This window comes from Saccopteryx bilineata, chromosome 5 (assembly GCF_036850765.1).
Source record: "Saccopteryx bilineata isolate mSacBil1 chromosome 5, mSacBil1_pri_phased_curated, whole genome shotgun sequence".
Classification (NCBI taxonomy): domain Eukaryota; kingdom Metazoa; phylum Chordata; class Mammalia; order Chiroptera; family Emballonuridae; genus Saccopteryx; species Saccopteryx bilineata.
This window is the reverse complement of record NC_089494.1, coordinates 161,826,747-161,839,025: the sequence shown is the minus strand read 5'-3', so window position 1 is coordinate 161,839,025 and position 12,279 is coordinate 161,826,747. Positions and strand designations below refer to the sequence as shown.

Below are 12,279 nucleotides of genomic sequence, written 5' to 3'. Positions count from 1 at the left end.
AAAGCAATCTATAAATTCAATGCAACTTCCATTAAAATACCAATGACATACCTTGAAGATATGGAACACAAATTCCAATAATTTATATAGAACCAAAAAAGAATAGGAATACCCTCAGCAATCTTGAAAAAAAAAAAAGAAGAAAGTGGGAGGTATCACACTTCCTGATATCAAGTTGTACTACAAGGCCTTGTACTCAAAACAGCTTGGTACTGCCATAAGAACAGTCATTTAGATCAATGAAACAGAACAGAGGACCCAGAAATAAACACACATCTTATTGGACAATTGATATTTGACAAAGGAGGTAAGAGCATACAATGGAGTAAAGACAGTCTCTTTAACAAATGGTGTTGGGAAAATTGGACAGATACCTGAAAAAAAATGAAACTAGACCACCAACTTACACCATTCACAAAAATAAACTCAAAATGGATAAAAGACTTAAATGTAAGTCATTAAACCATAAGCATCTTAGAAGTAAACATAGGCAGTAAGCTCAACGACATCTCTTGCAGCAATATATTTGCTAATTTATCTCCACAGGAAAGTGAAATAAAAGACAGGAAAAACAAATGGAAATATATCAAACTAAAAAGCTTTTGTACAGCTAAAGACAATATGAACATAATAAAAAGACAAAGCAAACAATGGGAGAACATATTTGACAATATGTCTGATTAAAAGTTAATAACCAAAATATATAAAGAACTTGTAAAACTAACACCAGGAAGACAAACAATCCAATGAAAAAATGAGCAAAAGAAATGCATAAACACTTCTCCAAAGAGGACATGCAGATGGCCAGTAGACAGATGAAAAAATGTTCAACATCACTAATCATTAGAGAAATGCAAATTAAAACCATAATGAGATATCACCTCACACCAGTCAGAATGGCGCTCATCAACAAAACAACACAGGATAGGTGCTGGCAAGGATGTGGAGAAAGGCAAACCCTCCTGCACTGTTGGTGGGAATGCAGACTGGTGCAGCCACTGTGGAAAACAGTAGGAAGATTCCTCAAAAATTAAAAATGGAACTTCCTTTTGACCCAGCCATATCACTTTTAGAAATATATCTCAAGAACAGCACATCAATGATTCAAAAGAAGAAATGCACCCTATGTTTATGGCAGCATTGTTCACAACAGCGAAGATCTGGAAATAGCCCAAATGTCCATCAGTGAACTCGTGGATTAAAAATTCCTGTTATATATATACAATGGAATATTATGGGGCCATGAAAAAGAAAGAAAATATTACCTTTTGCAACAACATGAATAGACCTTTAAACTATTATGTTAAGTGAAATAAGCCAAGCAGAGAAAGAAAAATATCATATGACCTCATTCATTTGAGGAACCCGAGGAACAATGAAAACTAAGGAACAAAATTGAGACAGAAGAGGGATCAAAGGGAATAGAGAAAAAGAGGACAGAAGGAAAGGGGATGAGAGGATGCAATAAACCTGAAAGGAAGTGGGGAGGGTGCTATAGGGAGGAGGCAAAAGAGATGTTGTGGGGAATCGGGGGGGGATGCATTTGGGGCAACCTTAGAATCTATGTAAATACATTTAATATAATTTAAAACATAATAAAAATTAAAAAAATCATAGCTGAATATTTCCCTAAATTGATGAAGAAAAAAGTCCCCCCTGTTTTAGAAGCACAGTGAGCCCCATTAAAGAGGAAACCACAAAGGCATACACTAAGACACATCATAATTCAAGTGCCAAACGTAAGAGACAAAGAAAGACTACTAAAAGCTGCAAAAAAAGCAGTTAATTACCTAAAGAGGAGCTTATATAATGACGACAAATGACTTCTCAACAGAAACACTTGAAGCCAAAAGGGACTGGGAAGAAATATTCAAAGTGATACAAGGCAAGAACCTACAACAAAGATTTCTTTATCCAGTAAGGCTATTGTTTAAAATTGAAAAAAAAATAAAAAGCTTTTTATCTGTTTTTCAAACAAACAAACAAAAAACTCAAGGACTCATTACAACTAAACCAATACTGCAAAAAATGTTAAGGAAACTGCAGTAAAAAAAGAAAAGAAAATCAAGAAAAAGAAGATTGTATATATAAAGAATAAAATGGCAATAAATAAGTACATATCAATAATAACCTTAAATGTAATGGATTAAATGATCCAGTCAAAACACATAGGATAGCTTCATGGATAAAAAAACAAGATCTGTACTTACGCTGTCTACAAGAGACCCACCTCAAAACAAAAGATACACATAGACTGAAAGTGAAAGAATTGGGAAAATGTCTTTTATAAAAATGGAAATGAAAAAAGAGCTGCAGTAGCAATACTTATATCTGACAAAAGACTATTGTAAAGGATAAAGAAGGACTCTACATAATGATAAAGGGAGCAAAAAGGCTATTGTAAAGGATAAAGAAGGTCTCTACATAATGATAAAGGGAGCAATCCATCAGGAGAATATAACCATTGTAAATATCTATGCACCTAATATATGAGCACCTAAATATATAAAGCAAATTTTAGTGAACATAAAGGATGAGATCAACAGCAATACTATAATAGTAGGGGATATTAATACACCACTAACATTAATAGATAGATCTCCAGATAAAAATTTAACAAAGAAACAGCAGCCTTACATGACATACTAAGTCAGCTGGATTTAATAGATATCTTCAGAAACTTTCACGCCAAAGCAGAAGAATATATATTCTTTTCAAGTGCTTATGGTACATTCTCTAAGATAGACCACAGGTGAGGACACAAAATAAGTTCTTAAATACATTTAAGAAGATTGAAATCATATCAGGCATTTTCTATGAACACAATGGCATGAAACTAAAAATCAACTACAATAAAAAAACTGAAAAATATTTAAACTCTTTAAGGCAAAATAGCATGTTATTAAATAACAAATGGATTAACAATGAGATAAAGGAAAAAATCAAAAACTTCCTAGAAACAAATGAAAATGAGTATACAACTCAAAATGTATGGGACACAGAAATAGCAGACCTGAGAGGAAAGTTCATAGCATTATAAGCATAGCTTATAAAGCAAGAAAAAGCTTAAATAAACAATATAACCCCACATCAAAAAGAACTAGAAAAAAAATAAAGCCCAGGGGAAGTAGAAGAAAGGAAATAATAAAGATTAGAGCTTAAATAAAAGACATAGAGGCTAAAAAAAAAAAATACAAAAGATCAATGAAACCAAGAGCTGGTCCTTTGAAAAGCTAAACAAGACCGATGAATTTTTAACTAGACCCATCAAGAATAAAAGAGAAAGAACTCAAATAAATAAAATTAGAAATGAATATGGAGAAGTAACAACTGACACTGCAGAAATCCAAAGATTGTAAGAAAATAGTATGAATATCTACATGCCAAAAAATTGAACAACCTAGGAGAAATGGATAAATTCTTAGAAAAATACAATCTTCCAAAACTCAATCTGGAAGAGTCAGAAAATCTAAACAGACCAATTACTACAAATGAAATGGAAACAGTTATCAAAAAACTCCCAGCAAACAAAAGTCCTAGACCCGATGGCTTCACAGGTAAATTTTATCAAATATTCAAAGGAGAACTAACACCTATCCTTCTCAAGCTATTTCAAAAAGTTTAAGGGAAGGTAAGACTGCCAGGCTTCTTTTAAGAGGCAAGCATTATCCTCATTTCAAAACCAGGTAAAGACATTACAAAGAAAGAAAACTATAGTCCAATATCCCTGATGAACATGGATGCTAAAATTCTCAACAAAATATTAGCAAACTGGTTCCAACAATACATGAAAAAAGTTATATACATCATGATCAAGTGGGATTTATTCCAGGGAGGCAAGGCTATTACAATATTTGCAAATCAATCAATGTAATTCATCACATAAACAAAAGAAAGGATAAAAATTACACGATTATATCAATAGATGCAGAAAAAGCATTTGATAAAATCCAGCACCATTTATGATCAAAACTCGTAGCAAAGTGGAAATACAGGGAACATATCTCAACATGACAAAGGCCATCTATGACAGACCCACAGCCAACATCATACTCAATGGGCAAAAATTAAAAGCAATCCTCTTAAGATCAGAAATAAGGCAGAAGTGCCAGCTTTCACCACTCTTATTCAACATAGTTGTGAAGTCCTAGTCACAGCAATCAGACAAAAAAAAGAAAAAGCATCCAAATTAAAAAAGAAGTAAAACTATCATTATTTGCTGATGACATGATACTGTACTTAGAAAACCCTAAAGTCTCAGTTAAAAAACTACTAGACCTGGCCCTGGTCAGTTGGCTCAGTGGTAGAGCATCGGCCTGGTGTGCAGGAGTCCCAGGTTCGATTCCCAGCCAGGGCACACAGCAGAAGCGCCCATCTGCTTCTCCACCCCTCCCCCTCTCCTTCCTCTCTGTCTCTCTGTTCCCCTCTGTAGCCAAGGCTCCATTGGAGCAAAGTTGGCCCGGGCAATGAGGATGGCTCTATGGCTTCTGCCTCAGGCGCTAGAATGGCTCTGGTTGCAACAGAGCGATGCCCCAGATGGGCAGAGCATCGCCTCCTGCTGGGCATGCCAGGTGTAACCCGGTCGGGTGCATGAGGGAGTCTGACTACCTCCCCATTTCCAACTACAGAAAAATACAAAATAAAAACACAAAACAAAAAAAACTACTAGACCTGATAAATGAATTCAGCTAGGTAGAAGGACATAAAAATAACATTCAGAAATCTGTGGCACTTTTATATACGAACAATATAATGTCTGAAAGAGAAATTAAGGAAATAATCCCCTTCACTACCGCAACAATAAAAATAAAGTACCTAGGAGTAAATCTAACCAAGGAGGTTAACTTCTACTCAGAATATTATAAGACATTGAGAAAAGAAGTCAAAGAAGATACAAACAAGTGGAGGCACATACTGTGTTCATGGATTGGAAAAATAAACATCATTAAAATGTCTATATTACTCAAAGCAATCTATACATTCAATGCAATTCCTATTAAAATACGAATGGCATACTTCAAAGATATAGAACAAATATTTCAAAAATTTATATGGAACAAAAAAACCCCCACAAATAACCACAGAAATCTTGAAAATAAGAAATAAAGTGGGAGGTATTACACTTCCTGACTTCAAGTTATAATATAAAGCCATAGTAGTCAAAACAGCTTGGTACTTGCATAAGAACAGGCATACAGCTCAATGGAACAGAACTGAGAACCCAGAAATAAACCCACGCCTTATGGTCAATTGATACTTGACAAAGGTTTTAAAAGCATAACAATAGAGTAAAGAAAGTCTCTTTAATAAATAGTGTTTGAAAAATTAGACACATACATGGGAAAAAATGAAACTAGACCACCAAAATACACCATTCACAAAAATAAATTCAAAATGGATTAAAGACTTAAATGTCAGTTTCAAAACTATAAAAATCTTGGAAGAAAACATTGGCAGTAAACTCTCTGACATCTCTCGTAGAAATATTTTGGCCAATTTATCTCCACAGCCAAGTGAAATAAAAAACAAAATAAACAATTGGGACTATATAAAACTTAAAAAGTTTTGTACAGAAAAAGACACAATTAACAAAACAAAAAGACACCCCACACAATGGGAGAACATATTCCCCAATATTTCTGATAAGGGGTTAATTAACAAAATTTATAAAGAACTTCTAAAGCTCAGTACCAAGAAGATAAACAATCCAATTAAAAAATGGGCAAAGGAACTGAATAGAAACTTCTCCAAAGAGGACATACAGATAGTGAACAGGCATATGAAAAAATGTTCAATGTCACTAATCATCAGAGAAATGCAAATTAAAACCACAATGAGATATCACCTCACAGCTGTTAGAATGGTGCTCATTAACAAATCAACACACAAGAAGTGCTGGCAAGGATGTGAAGAAATGGAAACCCTCTTGCACTGCTTGTGGGAATGCAGACTGTTGCAGCTACTGTGGAAAACAGTATGGAGTTTCCTCAAAAATTAAAAATGGAACTGCCTTTTGACCCAGCTATCCCACTCTTTGGACTATATCCTAAGAATATACCAAATCACTGATTCAAAAGAAAATGTGCATTCCCATGTTTATGGCAGCACTGTTTACAATATCCAAGATCTGGAAACAGCCCAAGTGTCCATCAGTGGACGAGTAGATTAAGAAGCAGTGGTACATATACACAATAGAATACAACGTGGCTGTGAAAAGAAAGAAGTCTTACCTTTTGCAATGGCATGGATTGACCTTGGAATTATTATGCTAAGTGAATTATGATGCTAAGCCAGGCACAGAAAGACAAATATCATATTGTCTCAATTGTGGAATCTAATGAACAAAGTGAACTGAGGAATGGAATAGAGGCAGAAATGGGGTCACAAAAAGCAGAGGGACAGCTGTCAGAGGGAAGGGGGATGAGGGGATGGGATCAGAGAAGGTGAAGAGATTAGTGAAATTATATATACATAACACAGAGATAAGGATAACAGGATAGCAAATTCTAGATGGAAGGAGAGAGGGAGTTAGGGGAGGGGGACAAAAGGGGTGTAATGGGGGACACGGGGCTGGGGATGAGGGTGTTATATTGAGTGGGACACTTGAATCTATGTTAACACAATAAATTAAAATTAATAATAAAAAAAAAGAAAGCAGCACAGCAGGCTGGAGTATTAGGAGAGCACAAGGATAGAACATGAACAGGCTGGTCTTGAACATGTGTGAAATGACCGCCCTAAGGAGTTCCCAAGATTTCAGGAGAACACTGCAGCCACAACCCAGCCAGGAAGAAAAAAATTTGCTGAAAATTTAAACACAGGATTTGCAACGTGGAGAACTGGTATTAAAATTGTGGCAGCATCTGGAAAGCCAACCAGGGAATGATGAAGACAGTGCTTTTCTTTTCTTTTGTTCTTTTTTTTAAGACAGTACTTTTCTTTTTCTTTAAAATTTTATTTATTGATTTTAGAGATGAGAGAGAGAGACAGGACACAGCCTGCAGTGGGCAGCCCTCCCCGCTACTGCTGCAAGGAAAAGTTAAAAATGGGCTGAGGGCGCAGTGTACTAAATTGGGTATTGATAAAATACAGCCTTCTTTTGTACTCTATGCAGATGGGGCCAGAACCCTGGGTTTCATAAGTGTAAGGTTGTGAACTGTGTGGAGTAACTGAATATGTTAAAACTTGCTCCTGGGGAAGTGCTACCATTCTTTAACATTGACAAGAGTGAGGTCACTTTTTCTGAAGTTGGGATTAGCATAGGTAGGGCTCTGTAATCTGATGTCTTAACTGATTCAGTTCAGCAAATATTTACTGAATTTCACTTGCACTTAGAACACTGTTCTTAGTTTTAGTTTAATGTCATGCACTAAAAACAACTCTGAGTTCTAAAATTTGCTTTTGCAGGGACGTATCCCTAAATCTTTTCATGATACTAAAATGGTAGGAACTTCCTTTGAAACAAGAACATGAGTAATTATTGCTGGATCTTGACGCCCCCAGTCCCAGGGGTGAACTTTCTCTCAAACCCAGCCTAGGAGTCCAAGGACTATGCTCTGGCTTACTCCACGGCAAACATTGGGGATGTGAGTGCCAATGAGTCTGCATCTGTGGGATACAACACATATGGCCAGGGGAGCCCAACAGAAGGAATATCTGGCTTTAATAATGTCCAAGAAGGGGAAATCAAGCAGAGCATGACAGTCTTGTTGAGTTAAGCAGATTGAAATCTAGCACAAGAAGGCTGCAGGAGCTGGATACTGCATGACAGGTACTAGATAGATATCAAGAGTCCCAGAAATGTACATAGGAGTCCCCTTGACTGCATGATGAAATACTAAAATGTGAAACTACACAAGGCCACACAAATAAGATGAGGGAGCTATTAGCTGAATCGTTACCAGAGGTGACACAGAAGCAGGACATATATGAGGTATTACCAGTCAGAGGGAAGAATCTTTGTTGAACACCCATGGAACTTAAGTACAGACCCTAGGAGATTAATATTTTAAATTCTAGAGGAAACACAGAAAATAATTAAAAGTAAGCTAATAAGACAGTGATAAAGCTAAAAACACAATTGATGCATGTTAATAAAAAAGAAAGAAGTAAAAGAACAAAGAATAGATGAGACATATAAAAATTTTAAAATGGTGCATTTTTAGAAATTAACATGTTCGTGCTAAAATTTATATGGACAAGCAAAGGAGTTGGAATAGTGAAAACAATTATAATAAAGAACCAAGTTGGAGAATTCAAACTACCTTATTTCAAGACTTACTGTAAAGGTATAGTAATTAAGACAGTGTGATACAATGAAAAGATAGACATAGAGGCCAAAAGAGTAGAACAGATCCCAGGAACAGATGGACACATGTACAGTCAACTGACTTTCTATAAAGGTGTCAAGAGTAATAGTCTTTTCAATAAATGTTGACAAAACATGTGTAAATCTTTTCCTCCAAAGTAGAGGCTTCCGAACTAGTGTCCCAGGCTTCCATCCGTACACTCTTCCAATCTACAGCCACACAGCAGTCAGACTACTCTTCCCACACAAGGATTTCCCCTTTTAGTTCTGCACTGGCTTCACACTGTCCTCAAGACAAAGCCCAGTCTTCTTAGAATGCAGCCTCTTTACAAACCACTTCTTGAGCCTCTTACCCCAGCCTTCCTTCCCTTGTGCTCTATATTCATTCTAACCATATTGCACTACTTACAGTTTCCTGTATAAAGTAGGCTCCATCAAATGCCTAGCAAGTTCTTCTTCCTGGCTTATGAATATTCACCTTTCCTTCAGTATAATACTGTGGTAACACCTCTTCCAGGAAGCTCCCTAAGGCAGTCCATGACTAGGTATAGACCCCTCTGATGTGTCCCCTTAGCTAACATGCCTACCTCACAGTTCAGTACTTGTCATACTTGATTGTATTATAATTGCCTATTTACTTGTCTGCTTCTCTGTTCTTTGTGATGATAAGTGCTACATCTTGCTAACTGTGATGTCCCCAGCTAGTACACTCCCTGATATGTAGTAGGCTCAACAACTATGCAGGAAATGTGGTCATCCTGTTATCACCTGCCCTTTGTACTTCACAAGTAAACAGGTGTCTCCAAAACACTTTGCTCCTCTGAGGGATATGAAGGGCTGGACATGTTCCTTGGTAAATCATTGAATTAACCTTGCTTCATCTGTGATTCATTCTCAGAATTCCTATTAGCACATTCTAGGTCCACAGCCATATAGTCCCCCAATCTGTCATCATCCTCACTTAGGACAGGCTAAGAAGAGTTTGTTTCAACCAGAGGATGTCAGTTGGGCATAAGAAAAGTGGTCCTGGCCAAAGGAATGTAAAGAGATGCTCAGTGTCCTCCCTTGCAGGGTCAGTGAGTTCGCCCCATGCTTCACTGTAGAATGCTAAGGGAGGAATCCTGTCTAGAGAAATGAAGACATTAAGTAACTCAAATGTCCTGGGGAAATATCTCACTGAATAGAAAAGCTGCATTCACTCTGCCATGATCTTCATCACCAGTATTTGTGGAAACAAAGCAAAACAGGGCCCAAAACATGGACTTCTCAGCACATTTTAGTCAATACTTCCCCTAGTGTGTGGCTGTGATACTACATTAGCCCAGGACTCTGACCACAGATATGAAAGAGTTTGAGGACACCTGGTGACCATTTCTGAATTGTCTTCACTAGCTTATTTCACAGAGGAGAAAACACCTGAAAAGTCAGGTGTTTCACCCCAGGTCACGCAGCTAGTGGGTGGCCGAGGCCAGACTGCAGGATTCTTGTCCTCCACCTTTTGCTGCCTCAGCAATGAACAGACAGGCAGGCAAGGGTGCAGAAAGAAAGGCTCCAGGCAGGAGGTAGAGCTCTATCAGGATTTCAAAAATTCAACAAATCATAAAGTGCTCAGTACTTGCCCCCCTAGGAATTTGCAATCTAAAACAAGAGAGACTATTACATAGCTCAAATAAAAATAAAAAAAAACCACAATTCATGTAAGCAAGTTCGTTGTGAGAGATATTTTGCATATTAACACAACAAATCTGAAGAGGAGCAGAGACCCAGTAATGGAGATTTGTGTTAACCTAAGGATTTCTAACTCAACCCTGGCAAGACGGATGGCTGTTGAAGAGTATTAGCAGAGGAAACCTAGGAACTGTTTTAAAATTTAGTAAGGCCACTCTGGCTAACGCTGACAGAGACAGGCCTGGAGACACAGAGATGTGCACAGTTTTGTTTGGGCAATACCAGGAATGCATGGTGAGGACCTACAGGAAAGACTCCTCATCTTTTAACTTGAATAAATAGGGGCCTGTGGATTATCAAGCTTTATAGAGAACAGAGGAGAAGCTTTGTGAGGTCAGAGAACTAATCATTCCCATTTTTGACATACTGAGTGTAAGGCCCTACAGGCCATCCAGGTAGAAATGATACTGTAGGCAGTTGGACAGGGAGGCCTGGGGCTCAGATGCACAATGTGGATTGAGTTACAGATTAACTGAGTCTTGGAGACACATGGAACTGCCCAAGGAGGTCATGTGGAACAAGAGGACAATGGGGAGATGGGTGAGAACCCACCTTATGGGATGGGCAGAGTCCACATGTGAGACAGAAGAGAGCAGTGGGTTCTCACATCAAAGAGAAGCAAGAAAAAAATGTGCTGAGCACTGTCAAAGGCTAAAAACAGAACAAAACATGTCAGCCGTGCTGACTGGTCACAAAAAGCAAAGTAAGATTATACATAATCACATTTGACAACATGAAGGTCTTTGGTGTCCTTTATATTTTTTATTTATTTATTTTTAAGTGAGAGAAAAGGAGATAGACAGACTCCCACATGTGCCCTGACAGGAATCCATCTGGCAATGTCTTTCTAGGGCTGATGCTCTGCCAATCTGGTGTTGCTGGCAACCGAGCTATTTGTAGCACCCGAGGTGGAGGCTCGATGGAGCCATCCTCAGCACCCGGCGATAACGTACTTGAACCAATCAAGCCATGGCTGCAGGGAAGAAGAGAGAGGGAGTAAAGGAGGAGGGAGGGGGTAGAAGCATAAGGTCGCCTCTCCAGTGTGTCCTGACCAGGAATCATACCCAGGATGCTCTACCGCTGAGTCAACCAGCCAGGGCCTTCTCGTGTCTTAAAGTATTTTCATGGGGTAATGAAGGAGAAACCCCATGCAGGTGGGTTCAAAAGATGGAAGAACAGGGAGTAGAGATATTGGAGACATACTTTTTAAGCACTTTTTCCAGAAAGAGATATAAGAAAACAATCTGTCTTCTTGTTACTTCATAGAAAACCGGCTCTTAAATCACAGTTTCTTTTAAAAGGTTTGTGCAGTCCCAGAACAATTTATGAATACCACCTTAGTATGTTACCCTTCTCAAAAAATATTTATCTTTTACACGGGAAAAGGATTTTAGGCCAGAGATGTCACTCGTTCCTGTTTAGGCCACAGGCCAGCTTGAGACAGACATCCCTCAATCACACACCGAAGTTATGTGGTCATTGTCATGGCTAAACCACATTGCACAGCCAAAAAGCTGTGGTTCTGTGTACCACTTGGTCCTTATGGTCCCTTAGAGAAAATTTTAAGCACAGCACAAAGACTTAGGTGGAGCATAATACTTAGTGAATATTACCAGATACCAGGAAGCAACAATTGACTGTCTTGACTTTGGAAAGTATGTCAAATTATATCAAGTGCACTATTTCTTCCAAAAGCTCATGAGAAAATATTTATGAACCTATCCTATAATGCTCGTTGAAGGAGTAGAGTATCTGTGCTGACTAGTGGCAGCCATAACTGATAGAAGCATATTTCAAGACGTGGCAGCAGTTGCAAACCAGCTGTCCACCTCTCCCCAAAGAGAGTGCTGAAGTTTTTTTTCCCACCAGGAAATTTGTTCTCTCTCGCCATATACATTGCCAGTGTTCCATGTGAAGAATAGGAAGATGCAATAGGAAAGGAATATTTACCTGGCTGAGGGAAGAAGAAAAAGGGTATCTAGAATCATCCAGCTAGCATCAATTTTTTTTTTTTTGTATTTTTCCAAAGTTAGAAGCAGGGAGGCAATTAGACAGATTCTCACATGAGCCCGACCTGGAAGCACCTGGCAAGCACACCAGGAGATGATGCTCTGCCCCACTGGGGCGTTGCTCCATTGGGGCCAGAGTCCTTCTAGCACCTGAGGAAAAGGCCATGGAGCCATCCTCAGCACCCTGCCCAAGTTTGCTCCAATGGATCCTTGCTGCGGGAGGGGAAGTGATAG

At 38.2% G+C, this 12,279-nt stretch overlaps 1 protein-coding gene across 5 annotated transcripts in view; it reads right to left on the bottom strand.

The window, feature by feature from the left end:
* LOC136306243 (aldo-keto reductase family 1 member C15-like) overlaps positions 1 to 9,024 on the bottom strand; it is a 48,974-nt gene extending 39,950 nt beyond the window's left edge. Inside the window, exon 1 of one of the 5 annotated variants that reach the window (XM_066232634.1) lies at positions 8,718 to 9,024. The gene's annotated coding sequence lies outside the window, so the exon portion shown is untranslated. The remainder of the gene's footprint in view (positions 1 to 8,717) is intronic. The other 4 variants (XM_066232631.1, XM_066232632.1, XM_066232630.1 and 1 more) reach the window with 4 other exon arrangements.
* Positions 9,025 to 12,279: the final 3,255 nt, after the last annotated feature.